Here is a 17,064-nt window from a genome sequence, read left to right on the forward strand (position 1 = left end):
AGGATACCTTCAGCTGCAGCATGAGAATTAGGAAAGACAGTGTTATCTGTACATAATGTGGAACAGAGAGTCTAGTAAGAATAAAAGTGTGTGTTTGTTAAAAATTCAGTAAAAAAAACAAATTAAACCTTAATAAGTTCTTAAGCAGATACTCTTTGGAGACACAGGTAAAAGTACAGGTCCCATTTTCTCATTATTTGCACCTACTGCAGTTAGCAAATTTCATTACACATTAGCAGTAAAGCCATTGAATAAAATTACCTATATTTTCACATTCTCGCCATTATGCATTAGTAACATTTAATGTAGATGCACACTTTACATGAATGACATTTAGATTTCTAAAGCACTGTGTATCAAAAAAAAATTTTTTAATACAAAATATTTGTTTATTTTTACCTTTTTGCTTCCTTTGTTACAAAAAAAAAACAAGAACCATACAGTGGGAATAGGACCTTTTTAAAATGTAAAGTGGATGTAAACCCTCACATACAGTATACTCAGTGAAGTACAGCCTCAGATGATACACAAAGATGAAACAAATCATCCTACATAAGCTTTACATGTATATCTGCTGTCTTCAGTTTTATATTCTGTTTAGAAAGTGCATTCCCTGTTATAATTGTTTCTTCCTGATTCACCTGTGGGTGTGGATTCTTGGCATACAGCCAAGACAGCTGATTGGAGGAAAAGCACACACCCCCTCTCCACATAGGCAGAGACTTGAAGAGCTGTTTTGTGAATTGACCAGCTCTCTGCTAATCTATTTATAGCACCCACCCATCACAAAATTCAGCCTGGTTTTATCAAAGTTGACAGGGAGCTTGTCAGTAGTTATCAGGCTGATAACAGAAGAAAAGAGGGGGGGGGGAAAGCCACAGGACTTAGTGCTTTGGAGAGATTTGGAAAACACTGCAGATATATGTGCCCAGCTCAAATTTCATAAATTGGATTCATGACACAGCTTGCTGTGAGGGCACTCAACAGGAGGGAAAGGACAGGAGAGCCACAGAGGGACCAGAGAAGAGGAGGGTCTGAGCCGCTCTGGGCAAAACCACTACACAGAACAGGTAAGTATGACATGTTTGTTATTTTTAGAGAAAGAAAAACAAGACTTTACAATCACTTTAAAGAGTGACTTGGGAGTGGGAGAAGCTTAAAGCTGCACGCAGTGTTACCGAATAGTTCAAAATCCCCAGACAGTGCAGAAGCACCTTATTCATATTCAGTTTTTTACCTGTTTAACTAAGACAATACCAAACACTTTTCCTTTATTTGTGCTGCTGCTGCCAACATGTCCATCTCTTTGCATAATTTCTCCTCTTTCTTCTATTCAAAAAAACCAATGACTATTACTGTCAATGATGGGAATTCTGTTATTTTCTTTGTCAGTGATAACTCTCATTGGGGCAAGAGGAGATGAGACATTTTCCCAGTGTAGACCCAGGCAACAACAAAACCTGACAAATATTAAAGCTCTCCCCCTTTCTAACCAAAACAACATTTTTTTTCCAGGAGTTCCACATTAATGCTACATTATATTACCTAATTAACTCACACCAATCAAGCTCAACAATAATGTGCAGTGTTCAGGCACAGAGCAGCATCAAGAGTTTATTCAGCTACTTAAAAGTAACAGAGTTCAAATAAAAAATTTTAAACGTTTGGTTTTCTACTTCTGAGTGAAATCATTAATTTAAAGCATAAATATAGGCAGACAGAAAAAAAAGTAAAACAGTTTTGTATAGTTTCATTAAAAAGTAAATTGGTCTCAATATCTGCATCTGTCATCTTTTGCACAGCAGCACTCAGGTTGGTAAAGGAAGGACCAGCACTATTCAAGCTGTATTAAAACCAAAGAGGTTGCCATACTGAATATGCAATGTTGTACCTTTGTGTTCTGAGAAGGGGACTGCCCCCTTTCCAAAACACAGTTATCAGAGCTCGAAGCCATTGGCTGCCAGCACTGAATGGCTAATGGTCGGATGCTGGTTTTACAGAAAGACCTATTAACAGAAGCCAGTTGTGAGATCAGCTTCTGTCAGACAAGCAGCTGTACACACTGTCCAAATGACGGCCGGTTCCTGCTGAACAATCGGATTGTGTGTAATCAGATTTAGGCAGGCTAGGATTTGCAGGTGCACATGTGCAGAATCAGATGTGAGAAGAATGAGCAGAATGGTGCTTTCGTTAGTTGGATGTGGTTTGTTCATTGTTATCAGCAGAATAAGAGTGTGTCCTTCTGTCGTGGTCATGGGTCAGAGATCAGTAGCTATAGTAGCAGGTAGGTATAGTAGCAGGTAGGGATCAAGCAGAAGCGTAGTCAGACATTAAACAAGCCAAAGGTCAGTAACAAGTGGTTGCAGGTTGGGATCAAGTGGAAGTGTAGTTGAATAACAAGCCAAATGTCAGAATAAAGTGGTTGCAGGTTGGGATCAAGCAGAAACGTAGTCAAGGAACAAGCCAAAGGTCAGTAATGAGCATTAGCAGAGATATGGACAGCAGTAGGAGTGACAAGAGAGAGATATTGGCTGGAGAGAGCACAATAATCTGGCAAACATGAAGTGCAAAGACATGGCATAAATAGGAAGTTCATGGAAGGAGCAAAAGATTTGAGGTTCAAGAAAAACAAGACACAAGGGAAGGTTAGCTAAGGAATCAGGCAGGGAGCTGTCCAGCATCTCAGGTGGCTCAACAAGAAGAGAGACTGGCAGATACAATAGAGGTTGCAGGTAAAGATCTGGGTCCTGACACCTTTACTAAGATGTAGTACTAAAAAAAATGGAGCTTGAAGAAGAACTAAACCCATCGATTTAATTGTTTTCCTAATATAGTTACATTTAAGGCATGTTGTACATCAGTGGTCATCAACCCTGTCCTGCAGGGCCCACTAAAAGGCCTGGTTGTATGTATTACCTTGGGGAGATGCAGTCTAGAATACTGCAATCACTGAGGAGCAAATTATATCAGCTGTGATGTATTTCAGTTATCTTGCAAACCTGGCCAGTTAGTGGGCCCTGCAGGACAAGGTTGATGACCACTGTCGTACATGAAAACAATCACAGCTGCTTGTGCTGTCAAACCATCAAATGGCTAGTGTCATAACTGATCACATGCAGTGTCATGGAAACTGCAGATCAAACAGAGGCAAATATGGCAGTGGCCCGGATTCAAAGAGAATTGCGCTTTATTTGCGGAGGCGCAGGGCAACGATTTTGCCCTGCGCCCCCGCAAATTTGCTCCGCTGCCCTCGATTCACGGAGCAGTAGCTCCATAAATTGCGAGGGCGCGCCGGCAAAATTGCCCGGCACTAGAGCACGCAATTTAAATGATCCCGTAGGGGGCGGGAATCATTTAAATTAGGCGCACTCCCACGCCGAGTGTAGAGCGCATGCTCCGTCGGGAAGCTTTCCCGACGTGCATTGCGGCAAATGACGTCGCAAGGACGTCATTTGCTTCAGAGTGAACGTGAATGGCGTCCAGCGCCATTCACGAATCACTTACGCAAACGACGTAAGATTCAAATATCGCGACGCGGGAACGACGGGTATCCTTTAGCATTGGCTGCCCCTACTATTAGAAGGGGCAGCCTTGCGCTAAACACGCCGTACGGAAACTACGTAACTTGCGTACGAAGGGCTCGCGCAACATTGTGAATCGGTGTTAGTATGCAATTTGCATACTATACACTGAGCACAATGGGAGCGCCCCCTAGCGGGCATCGCAAGAATGCAGCCTAAAATATGCGTGGCATAAGAGCGTTACGATGTTCCTGAATCAGGAGCACTCGTAACGCCGGGGCAAGTAAGCAATTGCGCTGTGTAACCTATGGTTACACAGGCGCAATTGTTTACTGAATCTGGGCCAGTGTCTTTGGCTGTAAAGTATATGAGGGTTTAATTCTGCTTTAACCAGTTCAGCTTTGCACCAATTCTTTTCATACATACAAAAGTCTTAATTTTGACAATAAAACCCACAGAATACATTTCCTGAAAGCAGAGGCCCTGTAGAATAAAAAGATGATATTAAAAAATATAATTTAATGAGTTTTAGAGCAAACACGCACAATATAATACAACTTTTTTGTAAAATATGAAAGATGAGGTTGCTTTAAAGGGGTTGTAAAGACAAAAATATTTTCCTCTTAAATTAAAGTCTGACAGTAGCTGATAAAGTAAAAAGTAATGTTTTGCATTATAACTAGTTTGATACCTGTTTAAATCGAGCTGTTTTATTCACCTCCGTCACTCCTGAATCGTTATTCTCACTGACTTCCTGGTTTGTGGTGCGCATTCATTCTTGCTACAACACGGCCTAATGGGAACTACAGTTCCCATCAGGCTTAGCCTCCATGCCTGTGAGGGATAAGAGAGCATCTTCACGCAGGGCTGTAGTCATAGGGAGGGGGTGAGCACATTCTGCTTTCCACCATGCAAAACGGCTCAAATGCTGGTGGAAAGCAAGAAGAGGAGTGACAGGAAATGGCATTTTCAAACAGGGATTACTGTGTTTTGGAGGTCAAAAAGGAAAAACGAGGTAAGTGATATTTAAATGCTCTAGCTTACAGCAATCAATTGATCTAATAAAAAAAGAACCTTTAGTGTTCCTTTAAGTAAAAAAATACCAAACATGCTAAGTCTTAAAATTGCATGCGCCCATGATAGCCCAAAAACTAGGGAACCCAAAAATCTCCATAAGTGAGGCTTTAAAAGCCTTCAGAGTTAATAAGTTTAGAGTTACCCAGTAGCTCTTGTGCTATAATTACTGCTTTCACTCTGACGTTCACAGAGATACATCACAGGTATGGTGCATTTGCACATGTATGCAGGGCAATGGGGGTTACGGCAATTTTTTTTTTTTTAATACACTTTATTATAAAAAAAAAAATACTTTTTTAATTGTTTTTATTTATTTATTTTATTTGATTGCTATCACAAGGGGTTAATAAACCCCAATGTGATAGTATTGGGCATGTGACAGGTACTATTTTTGAGACATTAGTGTTCTGTTTCTCCAATATCTCCCCTGCTCTTTACAAACCACAGATCTGCTCAGTTAGATTTGTCCCCTGGCTATACCAGCCAGGAGATGGTGGATCTGAAAAAAAAAAAAATGAGTGACAAGATCATCACCTCTACTGGTTTCTTTGTTTACATGTGAGATCAAAGTGTGGATATGCCTCACTTTCACACTGCCTTTAATCTTGAATCTATCCTCTATCTCTAGCCAGCGGTTGTGGTTTCTAGCTCCAAGTAAAAACGGGAACGCCTGGTAACCATGGGAGGAGGGGGCGCTGCCAGCAGGGAGCACTGCGTTGCCTGCTGCATTGTTTTCAAACTGGGAGCTGGCTGAACAAAACGGATACAAGCTGATGGTCACTCTTTAGACATACTATATGTAGTACGTCCAAAGAGCTGAGATAGTTAAAGACCTAGTTATGTTGTTTGGTATGGATGTTGGATCACAAGGCCAACTAAACTTTTCCAGGTTAAATTTGTCACATTTGTTTTGTACTTTTTAAAGCTGAACTCCAGTACATTAGCTAAACACATCACTGAAAATCATTTCAGCACTCTTTTAAACAATGCACCAATCTTGTGCGGCAGATGTACAGTAAATGCAACTGTTTGTTCAAATGTAGGGAACTAAAATAAATTAAAAAATAAAGCAAACAAATAAAAAACTGTGAAATATTCATTGTGCTAATACCTCTCTTCTTTCTTATAATTCATCAGTTTGTGATTTCTTTACCCTCACTAACATCCTAATCCCCCCTTCAACCACCCTCTCTGCTCTGTCTTGGTGATGTGATCATTTTAATGATATTTGGTTGTGTGTAGTGGCACAGCGCATTGTTATCGAATAAAAGAGCTTAAGGGTATGAGACAGGAGCATTCCCTCTGCACAATGTATCTACTCATCTGCCCTTAGGACAGGTACATTTCAAGGCTCATCTTCGGAATAATGTGCTTTGTACTGATCCTAAGCGACCATTACCGAAGAGAGGGCTCATTTGTGCGTGTGAAGTGCTGCATGAAAACACAAACGCAACCAACCAAGTGTTTAGAGCTCCTGCTTTTTAATACATTACTAGTAGATTTAATCAAAGAACAGACAATCCTTGTACTTTAGTTTACACTGAAGAATTTAACTCTTAACCCTTCAGTGCCAGTAACTGCCAAGCTGAAACGTAGTTATAAAGATCAGTGATTTAGAAACTGGACAATATTTGCAGTTCACTAATCTATATAACTTTTTTTACTTTTCACAGGATTGTAATGAAGTCACATGACAGCTGTTATTGTTTACCTTGACAGCTACTTGGAACCCCTATCATGTGTACACAGTCTAACAGTACTTTTTTTAGAACCACTTTCTGTATGTATGAGCAACAATTGTAGTTACTGTTTAGAATGTATTTTTTATTTTTTAAGTGTTATTTTATTTAAAATATAGCCATTTTTTTAACTTCTACCAATATATTATTATCCTAAGGGAGATATATTTATTTTCTTTTATTTTGCTACGTTGCTGTGGTCTTTTATTTTATTTCTGGGTGTGCAGCATACTTGTGCGGTAAAGTAATGTACACTAAGGCACCATAAATGTATCCCCCTATCGGCATAGCTTGCATTAGATTTAGTCAATCCCCCTGTTCTGCCCTCACAATGGGCCAGATTCACAGAGGTGATACGACGGCGTATCTCCTGATACACCATCGTATCTCCTGTCGTATCTATGCGGCTGATTCATAGAATCAGTTCTGCATAGATAGCCCTGAGATCCGACAGGTGTAATTGACTTACACCGTCGGATCTTAGGATGCAATACTTCGGCCGCCGGTGGGGGGAGTTCGCGTCGTATTCCAGCGTCGGGTATGCAAATGAGGATTTATGGCGATCCACAAAGGTTTTTCCCGTCGTTACGTCGTCGCTAGTAATTTTTTTCCGTCGCAAATTTACACCTGCTTTAACATGGCTTAACTTTAGTCGAGCCATGTTAAAGTATGGCCGTCGTTCCCGGGTCGAATTTCGATTTTTTTTTGTTTTCGCGTAGGACGTCCGGGAATACGAATGGACGCTACGCACGTCGCCGTTCTAAAAAATGACGTCACATCGTGCAAAGCACGGCGGGAATTTTAAAACTGAGCATGCGCAGTACGTCCGGCGCGGGAGCGCTCCTAATTTAAATGGTACCCGCCCCATTTGAATTGGGTGGGCTTGCGCCAGACATGTTTACGATACACCGCAGCAAGTTTACAGGTAAGTGCTTTGTGGATCAGGCACTTACACTGAAAACTTGCAGCGGTGTAACGTAAACGGGTTACGTTACACGGCCGCAATTCTACGTGAATCTGGCACTATGTATTTAAAGTACAAGGCTTGGCAGACAGCTAACAGCTTCCCAATAAGGACTCAGGAGGAAGGGCTAATAGTTGTAATCTTTACCGAGAATACTTTTTTTTTGTAAAACTGAAAAAAAAAGTTTTTTTTTATAAAAATATGCATTAGCATTTATTATGACATCACAAAATGCTAATAGTAACAGGCATGCTACAATACTGTTAAGGCACTAGCTAGCAGGAAATGTGGCCTAGCTGAATGAACTTCCTGACAGAAACATCCCACCTAACACACATATAAAATGTAGTTGAATTAGTAGAACATATACTAATTAATTGAAAACTGTAGGAGTATAATGTATTTTTGGTTCTGTACTCTGCCTCTCAACCCCAAGAATGGTCTCAACCCCTCTGGCACACCTGCTTGGTAAAATTAGTGTGGGACCCAGCAACAGAGAGAAAACACAGTAATGATAAGCCATGAAGTATATTTACTGAGGCCCTGGGTTCTGTCACATCACCTCTGTTTACACACACCTCTCCCCGTTCTTCAGCTCCAGTAACTGATCGCGGAACACCAGCGGCGATCGGGTCCGCGGGGCCCGCGGGCGCGGTCACGGAGCTTCGGACTGGTATGGTATGGATATTAAGGGGAACCCCCGAGATGTCCTGAAGGGTCTGGAATGGATATTTGGGGAGAACCCCACATAATTTTTTTTTTAATTGACGTGGGGTTCCCCTTAATATCCATACCAGACCTGAAGGGCCTGGTAATTGAATTTGGGGGGACCCCCACACATAATTTTTTTAATGAATGACTTTTCTATGTATTGCCGGGAGCCGACAATTCATTAGAGCCCCAAGTGGTTTTAAATTACTTTTTTTCCTTCAGAAATGACATTTTGTGCAGGGACAGTTCTAAGCACGGGAAACAAGCGCTACTTCACAGGCACTCCCCCCTAGGTACGACATTTAAAGGAATATTTCACTTTTATTGTTTCACTTTAAGCATTATTAAAATCACTACTCCCGAAAAAAAGTTTTTAAAACTTTTTTTTTAATTGATACATGTCCCCTGGGGCAGGACCCAGGTCCCCAAACACTTTTTAGGACAATAACTTGCATATTAGCCTTTAAAATTAGCACTTTAGTTTTCAAACATTCGAATCCCATAGACTTTAACAGAGTTATTATTATATTATACAGGATTTATATAGCGCCAACAGTTTGTGCAGCGCTTTACATCAGGGAAGACAGTACAGTCACAATACAATTCAATACAGGAGGGATCAGAGGGCCCTGCTCATTAGAGCTTACAATCTAGAAGGGAGGGTCAAGTGGAACAAAGGGTAGTAGCTGTGGGGGATGATCAGATGGACTCAAATGCAAATACAGTTGTTAGGTGTGGGTAGGATAGGCTTCTCTGAAAAGGAGGGTTTTCATGGGATCCTCTAAAAGCTAATAGAGAAGGAGATAGGCGGATAGATTGGGGTAAGGAGTTCCATAGGCTTGGAGAGGCTCTGGAGAAGTCCTGGAGACGAGCATGGGAGCAGGTGATGAGAGAGCTAGAGAGTAGGAGGTCTTGAGAAGAGCAAAGAGAACGATTAGGTTGGTATTTAGAGACTAGGTCAGTGATGTAGCTGGGGGCAGAGTTGTGGATGGCTTTGTAGGTAGTAGTTAGTAGTTTGAATTTAATTCTTTGGGTGAGTGGAAGCCAATGGAGGGATTGACAGAGAGGGGAATCAGAGACAGAGCGGTTGGTAAGGTGGATCAGTCTGGCAGCAGCATTCATGATGGACTGAAGGGGGGTTAGAGTATGCAGAGGTAAGCCAATGAGGAGGGAGTTGCAGTAATCTAGGCGAGAGATGACCAGGGAGTGAATTAAGAGCTTTGTGGTGTCATTGGTTAGAAAGGGGCGTATTTTGGAGATGTTGCGAAGGTTGAGGCGGCAAGATTTGGACAGTGATTGAACGTGAGGTTTAAAGGACAGTTCAGAGTCCAGCACAACACCTAGGACCTTGGCATGTGGGGATGGGCTGATAGTTGTGCCATTAATTTTGACAGAGAGATCAGGGGAAGAGGCACGTGGGGGAGGGAAAATTATAAGTTCTGTTTTAGATAGATTGAGTTTGAGGAAGTGGTGCGACATCCAAAGTGATATATCTGATAGTAAATTAGTGATACGTGAGAAAAATGAACTAGTGAGTTGAGGGGTAGAGAAATAAATTTGAGTGTTGTCAGCGTAGAGATGGTATTGGAAGCCGTGGGAGGCTATCAGCTGACCCAGGGAGGAGGTGTAGATTGAGAATAGGAGAGGTCCAAGAACAGAACCTTGGGGGACCCCAACATAGAAAGGAAGAGGAGAGGAGGAAGTAGAATTGTAAGTAACGCTAAAGGTGCAGTTGGATAAGTAAGTAGAGAACCAGCGAAGGGTACAGTCACGGAGACCAAAGGTGTGACGTTTTTTGAGGAGGAGTGGGTGGTCAACCGTATCGAAGGCGGCAGAGAGGTCCAGGAGTAGAAGCACAGAATAGTGTCCCTTAGTTTTGGCCATTAGTATATCGTTTGTAAGTTTTAGGAGAGCAGTTTCTGTGGAATGTTGAGGACGAAATCCAGACTGAAAGGGATCAAGAAGGTTATTATCAGCAAGGTGGACACAAACTTTTGGTCAGTTCGCAGGTTCTGGTGCGAACCGAACGGGGGGTGTTCGGCTCATCCCTACTCGTAACGTATTTAATACGTTCCCAATGAGGCTTCAGCACACAGACCAATGCACACAGACATTGTACAAACAGGGCCAGATTCTCGTAGAATGGAGTAAAACTACGGCGGCGTAACGTATCTCGTTTACGTTACGTGGCTGCAAGTTTTACGGGCAAGTGCTTGATTCACAAAGCACTTGCCTGTAAAGTTGCGGCGGCGTATTGTAAATCCTCCCGCGCAAGCCCGCCTAATTCAAATGATCCAGGTAGGGTGCGTGGATCATTAAAGTTAGGCGCGATCGTACTGCGCATGCGCCGTCCCTAAAATCTAAATAAAATCAAAAATATTCTTATCATTTCTTTCCAGTTCACAATTATGTGCCACTTTGTGTTGATCTATCACATAAAATCCCCAAAAAATACATTTATGTTTTTGGTTGTAACATGACAAAATGTGGAAAAAAAAATTTATGCCTAAATGCCCTCCTAAGAAATCCAAGATTCTGGGCATCAAAGAAAGTGAGCACTATTGGTTGGCCATCCTATTATACAAAGGTAAAGGGCCAGATTCACATAGGTTAGCGGATCTTTATGTGATTTAAGATCCGCCGCCGCAATTTTTTAAAGCAAATGCTAATTCACAAAGCACTTACCTCAAAACTTGCGGCGGCGTATCTTAAATCCCCAGCGGAATTCCACGGCTAGGGGGAGTGTAATATTTAAATCAGGCGCGTTCCCGCACTGATTTAACTGCGCATGCGCCGTCCGCAAATTTTCCCGGCGTTCATTGCTCCCAATGATGTCGCTAGTACGTCATTGGTTTCGGCGTGAGCGTAACTTGCGTCCAGCGCTTTTGTGAATCGACGTACGCAAACAACGTAAAATTTCAAAATTTTACGCGGGAACGACGCCCATACTTAACATTGGCTGCGCCTCATTGAAGCAGGGGTAACTATACACCGGAAAAAGCCAAACGCAAACGACTTAAAAAAAAAGCGCCTGGCGGTCGTTCGTTTCGGAATCAGCGTATCTCCTCATTTGCATAATTGTCACGTAAATAAAGCGAAACGCCACCTAGCGGCCGGCCTGGAATTGCAGCCTACGATCCGACGGTGTAACACAGGTACACCTGTCGGATCTTAGGCATATCTATACGTAACTGATTCTATGAATCAGTCGCATAGATACGACCGGCACAACTCAGAGATACGACGGTATATCAGGAGATACACCGTCGTATCTCTATGTGAATCTGGCCCATAATGTTCAATCCCCTGCACTTTGAGGATGTGCTGGATAAGAACCTCTTATCTGAATTTCCTGATAGCAGCAAGATTCCCCTGTTGACCAACGTGCTTCCAATTATCCTGCAATGTGTAAAAGTTTGTAGCCTATTCCAGTGCCGTGGCTCTACCCTGCCACTCAAAAAAAATTTTTTACTATTTTCACTCACTTACTTACTTAATTGTTGCCCAACCAAGCATCATATATATTGTCCAGCCATTACGCAATATATCTGTCTCTCAGATAATACTAAAACTTTTATTTAAGCCTGCCCTGACTCTCTCTTTCAATAGTCATTTTTGGTATTTTCATATATATATATATATATTGTAAGATTGCGGTGATCAGACTCCAGCGGTAGGTGCGTTTTTAGCGAGTACGCCAGTCCAGAACTGAATTTTTAAGGGCCTGGTAGTCCACTTTTATTTAAAAGCACAAAAAATTCACATATACATAAGTAGCCCTCACATGGGGTTCCACCATTACTGTATCTTGCATATTTAACATTTTAGCCTCCTGGCTTTCATTCTTGCCATCCGGCTGTTTCAGGCCTTTAGCCTAGGCCTTAAGTCTGCTTCTCAGAACAAACAGAGTTTCCTAGAGTTAAGCTCACACCTAGCTTACTCCTGATCAGCGCATTGCTGCTCAATCACCAATGACATCTGCCTCCTGCAGACATGCATGCTCTGGCTGCACCCATACAGCCTCTGACTCCTCTCAGAGGGACTCCCAGGAACAGACTTCCTGTCTGTTGGGTGGGGCTCTGAGCCATAGTCAGGTCAGAACTAAATAGCCAAACACACAGCTGTGCAATCAGTGTGTCTTTCTCTCCAAAATCCGGCGTAAACCAGCAATCTTTCAGGTAGCACAGGGTCCCACCACCACAATATATATACAGTAAAATCTTGAACATGCTTGTAATCCAAAGCACTTGTATATCAAAGCAAATTTACCCATAAGAAATAATGTAAACTCAAATAATTAGTTCCACAACCATTTATTCATAGGTCCTTCAGTTTAAAGTCTATATAAAAAGATTATAGAAATGTGATGGGTTGTGTAACCATAAAAAATGTCCGTCCACAAATAGAAATGTCTACAAGGGGATTAGAAGCAAAATACAGCAGGAGCTACAGAGTATAAAAGAGAAGAGGGGCGCCTCTAAGTGTAGTAATATGTTGCTAAATGTTGTAACTTCATTAAGTGTAACCATTTTGCTACACTTAGAGGCGCCTCTCTTCTCTTTTATACCCAGTTGTGACATGACGCTACTTGTATATTAAGTCAAAATGTATTTAACAATTTTGCTTGTCTTACAAAACGCTCTCAAACAAAGTTACTCTCAAACCAAGGTTTTACTGTGTGTGAGTGTGTGTGTGTATATATATATATATATATATATATATATATATATACACACACACACACAGTGCCTAGATGTAATAAATATCAATACATTAATACTTAATAAAAATTCAACAAGCATAATGTGCTTCTGTGTGCTTTAATACAAATTCATAAACTCTGAAGTGCTTCTGTGTGTGCCAATCAATGTATTAACAAACACATCAAAAATTATATCAAAATTATAAAGTGCAAAATTATTCAGTGTCCATATGTGAGATAAGTCCATTTATTGCAGAGAATGTGCAGACTGATGCCGTAATCTGGTGGAAACCAGTCACAAAGAGGTGCAGTCCTAGTTAGAGATCACATCATTGTTTTTTTTTGCATATTAATGCATATATACCCCCCCCCCCCCAAATAAAAAAAATAAAAAAGCAAACTTATTGCAGCTTACAATTTCCTATATGTATTGATTACATTTGCTTTATATTTGCTGAAACCCCCCCCCCCCCCCCCCCCCTTATTTGGTGTTCCAGCAAAGAAAATCATTTCTGTTCTTCATGTCTACATTCATTACCTATGGAAGTAGCCATGATTGTTACACAGACAGGGCTTCAAACATATTTGCCTTTGTTCATATCCATTACATGATGGATATGTGAGATTAATAGTTTGCACAAGAAAGATGAGGATGTATGGTCTTTCTTTCAACTCACAGGAAATTACAAAGACATTGCATCTCAGGCAAGATCAACAAGTGTTTTATGTACTTGAATGAATGAAACCACCTCATCTATGGACCTGTTCCTCTAAATGACCAACCAAAGGATAAACAGTTGGAGCTATAAGAAGGGGTTATAAGGAGTAATACAGACAACCAAGAAAATTTTTTTGTAGAACAAACATATATCAAAATTATTATGTGGAAATGCTTGAAGAATGCATCATGACATCACTCAAGATCACAAGATCACAAACGTTATTAACTCTATTAAAATCACATACAAAAGAAAAAAGCTACAAACAAAATAGATCAAAAGAGAAACAAATAAACCAACCACCCAATCACCACCTTGAGTGATAGATGTGGTGTGTTCTATATATACTTTTATATTTTATAATGTATAAAGTGGCCACCTGTAATTACCAGCTATACCTATATGATTGAATGCTAAAGGGTTAGGCCATTCTTCATGTATAAATACTTGCTGAGCATATTTCTGATCATATAGGGGTTAGACCATATGTGATGCTTGTAAATACTTTCAAGGTCTCATGTTACTTATGGCTCCTATAATTTGTAATTGCATGGTTCTTGTTCTCTTTTGATGAAAACTGTGGTCCAGAGTAGTGTTGAGCGGAATACGCCATATTTGATTTCGTGATATATCACAAATATATAGACGAATATTCGTGAAATATTCGCTAAAATCTAATATTCGTGATATTTTATCAAAAAACAATGCGAAATTCTGAAACATTCAATTTCACCTGCCCTTTGGAAAAAGTGTGGTTTTACGTAATGGACCCTGCAACTAACAACAAGGTATTAATAAAATAAATACATTATTATATAGATTTGAGGGTTTACTTTGACCAATTTGTATATTGATTAGTTTAATAAATATTGAATAACCATAGATTTGGAAAATACAGATCTCTCCTCTAGACTGACCTGTATTGAGTTAGGTAAAGATCAACCGCACACTGGGGCCCCTGATTCTGTTTAAAAAAAAGCCAAGTAAACCGTTTACGTTGACATCTCTTAAATGTCTTTATGTTAAACAGTTATTATTCTCATTAAAGAGGTGAAATGCAAATGATGACACGGGACAAAAGATGGAAAATTCTTTGAAGATGTGATACACTGGAAAAACGCACAGAAACACTCCACTCTCTCTAGCCACCTTGTGAATCTGCACTGAAATACTGCTGGGAGTGATCTTATATACTGGTCGTGCAGGCAGGTTCCTATTGGTTGCTATGGAGGTTGCTAACCTCTGACAACTGTGGTAGGAGAACTCTGATTGGCTCTGATGCAAAAGAAGGGCGGAGAAAGTATTCGCGAATATTTGTAATACGAATATTCGCGATAGCGAATATTCGTCAACATAAAAGGATCGCCTCAGCTTAGCTACTCGGCCCAGGGTCTCTAATCATACCAGCAATGCTTTTAGACGTCAATGGAGATCACTAGGATGTGATCTGTTTTAAAAATAAATTTGAAAAAATGCGAATATTCGTAATAGCGAATTTTGGCCGCGATATTCGAGTTATTCGCGAATAATCGAATATGCAATATTCGTAACGAATATTCGCAATACGAATATTCGTGAGCAACACTAGTCCAGAGGAGACAATCCTGTAAATTAATATTGAATAGAGTTGCTTTCCTCTCACGGAAGAAAATGAGTATGCTAAAGGTACTATATAATTATATAGCTTCAATCTGCAAGTGCAGTTGCTCCAGAGCTTAGTGAATGAGCAGAAACTCTGCTGACTTCCATCATCCAATAATGTGCAAGCAAAGATGCTGTTTTTTTTTTCCTTGCACGTGATTGGGTACTCTTTGCAAAGTAAAGCCTTACCTCATTTACTAAGCTCTGGAGCAACTGCAAAGTGCACAGTCTATTTTCCCTTAGTAAATCAACCCCATAGTCTCCATCTCACATATGGATCCTATGTTGTAGGGATACTGGTTTATGCAAAGTTCTTTAAAACAAAAGGTCCACATGAAAATTAGACTATGATTTTTAAAGGACATGTATGTGAACACACACAGAAAAAAATGTTTAGGGAAATATACAGTTTAACTGTAAGTTGTGATGATTTTTTATTTTTTGTTCTAATTAGGGAGTATGATGGAGCTTAAGGCTGGGTCTGCACAACAGTTCAGACTGAACTTTAGCTGTTGTGGTGTGTTCAAACAAACTCTCAAACATTTACTCATTCAGTGGATCGCCACCACATTAATACATTGTTACCGGAGCCAGTGCAGCCAGCAACAGTGTTCCTGATCACCGCCACGCCAGTGCAGTGTTGCCTCTGTCTGCCACCTGTACTGACGCTGATCTGTATATTTACCATGTTTCTGCCTGCTGCCTATACCAGTCCTTTGCCTGTTTATTGACCACATCTCTGCTTGCCAATAAAACTCACCCATCTGCACATGCTGCTGATTATATACTTGCAAGATACTAGTTATAGCCATCCCCTGCTGACAACTGTACTACTTAAACAACAGTAACTATTTTGTACTTCCAGGCCAGTAAACATAGCATTCTTGGGGCAGCCATGTATCAGTAGGCTAGGGTTGCTTGGCTTATTGGAACAGGGACTGTTGTAGGTGATTCTACACTAAGCCACAGTATATTCTTTGACCACTATACAGATGCAAGAATTTTAATATAGTATACTGACTTTGATACAATGAAGGCTGATTTTTTTTAAACAACATATCATGTCCGGTACATAATCAGCCCAAACACTGAACATGTCTCATGTCCACATACATGTATGTGGTATCCCTATACTCGGGAGAAGTATCATGTTTACTTCTAAATATGTCCATGCTGTGTGTGTATTAACAGCTTTGTATTATAAAATATGTTTCCATTTTCTTTCTGCATTTTCCAAACACCTGTGGCAAAAAATAAAATATTAAAAAAAAAAATTTGGGTGCTTCTACTGTCCCAGCACATCAGGGCCTCCAAACATGTAATGTGTAGTTAAGAAACAAGATACCTAATTTTTGCCCCTTTAAAGCTTGCAGGTGCTCCTTGTTTTGAGGCTGAACTGACAAAAAAGTGTCACATGTGTGGTATCCCCATACCCATAAGCAAATACAGAGAGTATTTTGGGGTCTAATTCTAATTATGCTCATTATTTTCTTTCATTATTTACCAAAAAAAAAGTGCTCTTCAAAAGACTCACCATGCATCTAATTAAATACATTGGAGAGTCTATTTTGCAAAATGAGGTTTGGTTTATCTCTAATCATACTGATACATATGCTCATGCCCTGCTCATCCACCAGAGCTCTCATTTGCAGACGAACACTCGCCAGGATTGGATCAGTTGCTGGGTTTTTTCTTTTGGCTAGTCAGCTGATGTCACTCATCATGGATCTGCATCTCATGTGATTGGCTGTGTTTATTTGCTTTTCCACTTTTTTTGTGAACTATTTGGGGTACAATGTATTTGGTGTATTTTGACTTCACCTGTGATGACATGTACATTATCGTCACTTCTGGCCTATGGAACACAGGCCAGAACCAATTAGGAAGTAGGGGAAGCAGCCCCCAGAATATATGTGGTAAGACAATAATGATCTAGTGCATTTCCAGAGGTTAGTGAGCACAACCAGCCAATCCTTGGAAGAGAAGGATG

This window comes from Rana temporaria, chromosome 3, assembly GCF_905171775.1.
Source record: "Rana temporaria chromosome 3, aRanTem1.1, whole genome shotgun sequence".
Lineage (NCBI taxonomy): Eukaryota > Metazoa > Chordata > Amphibia > Anura > Ranidae > Rana > Rana temporaria.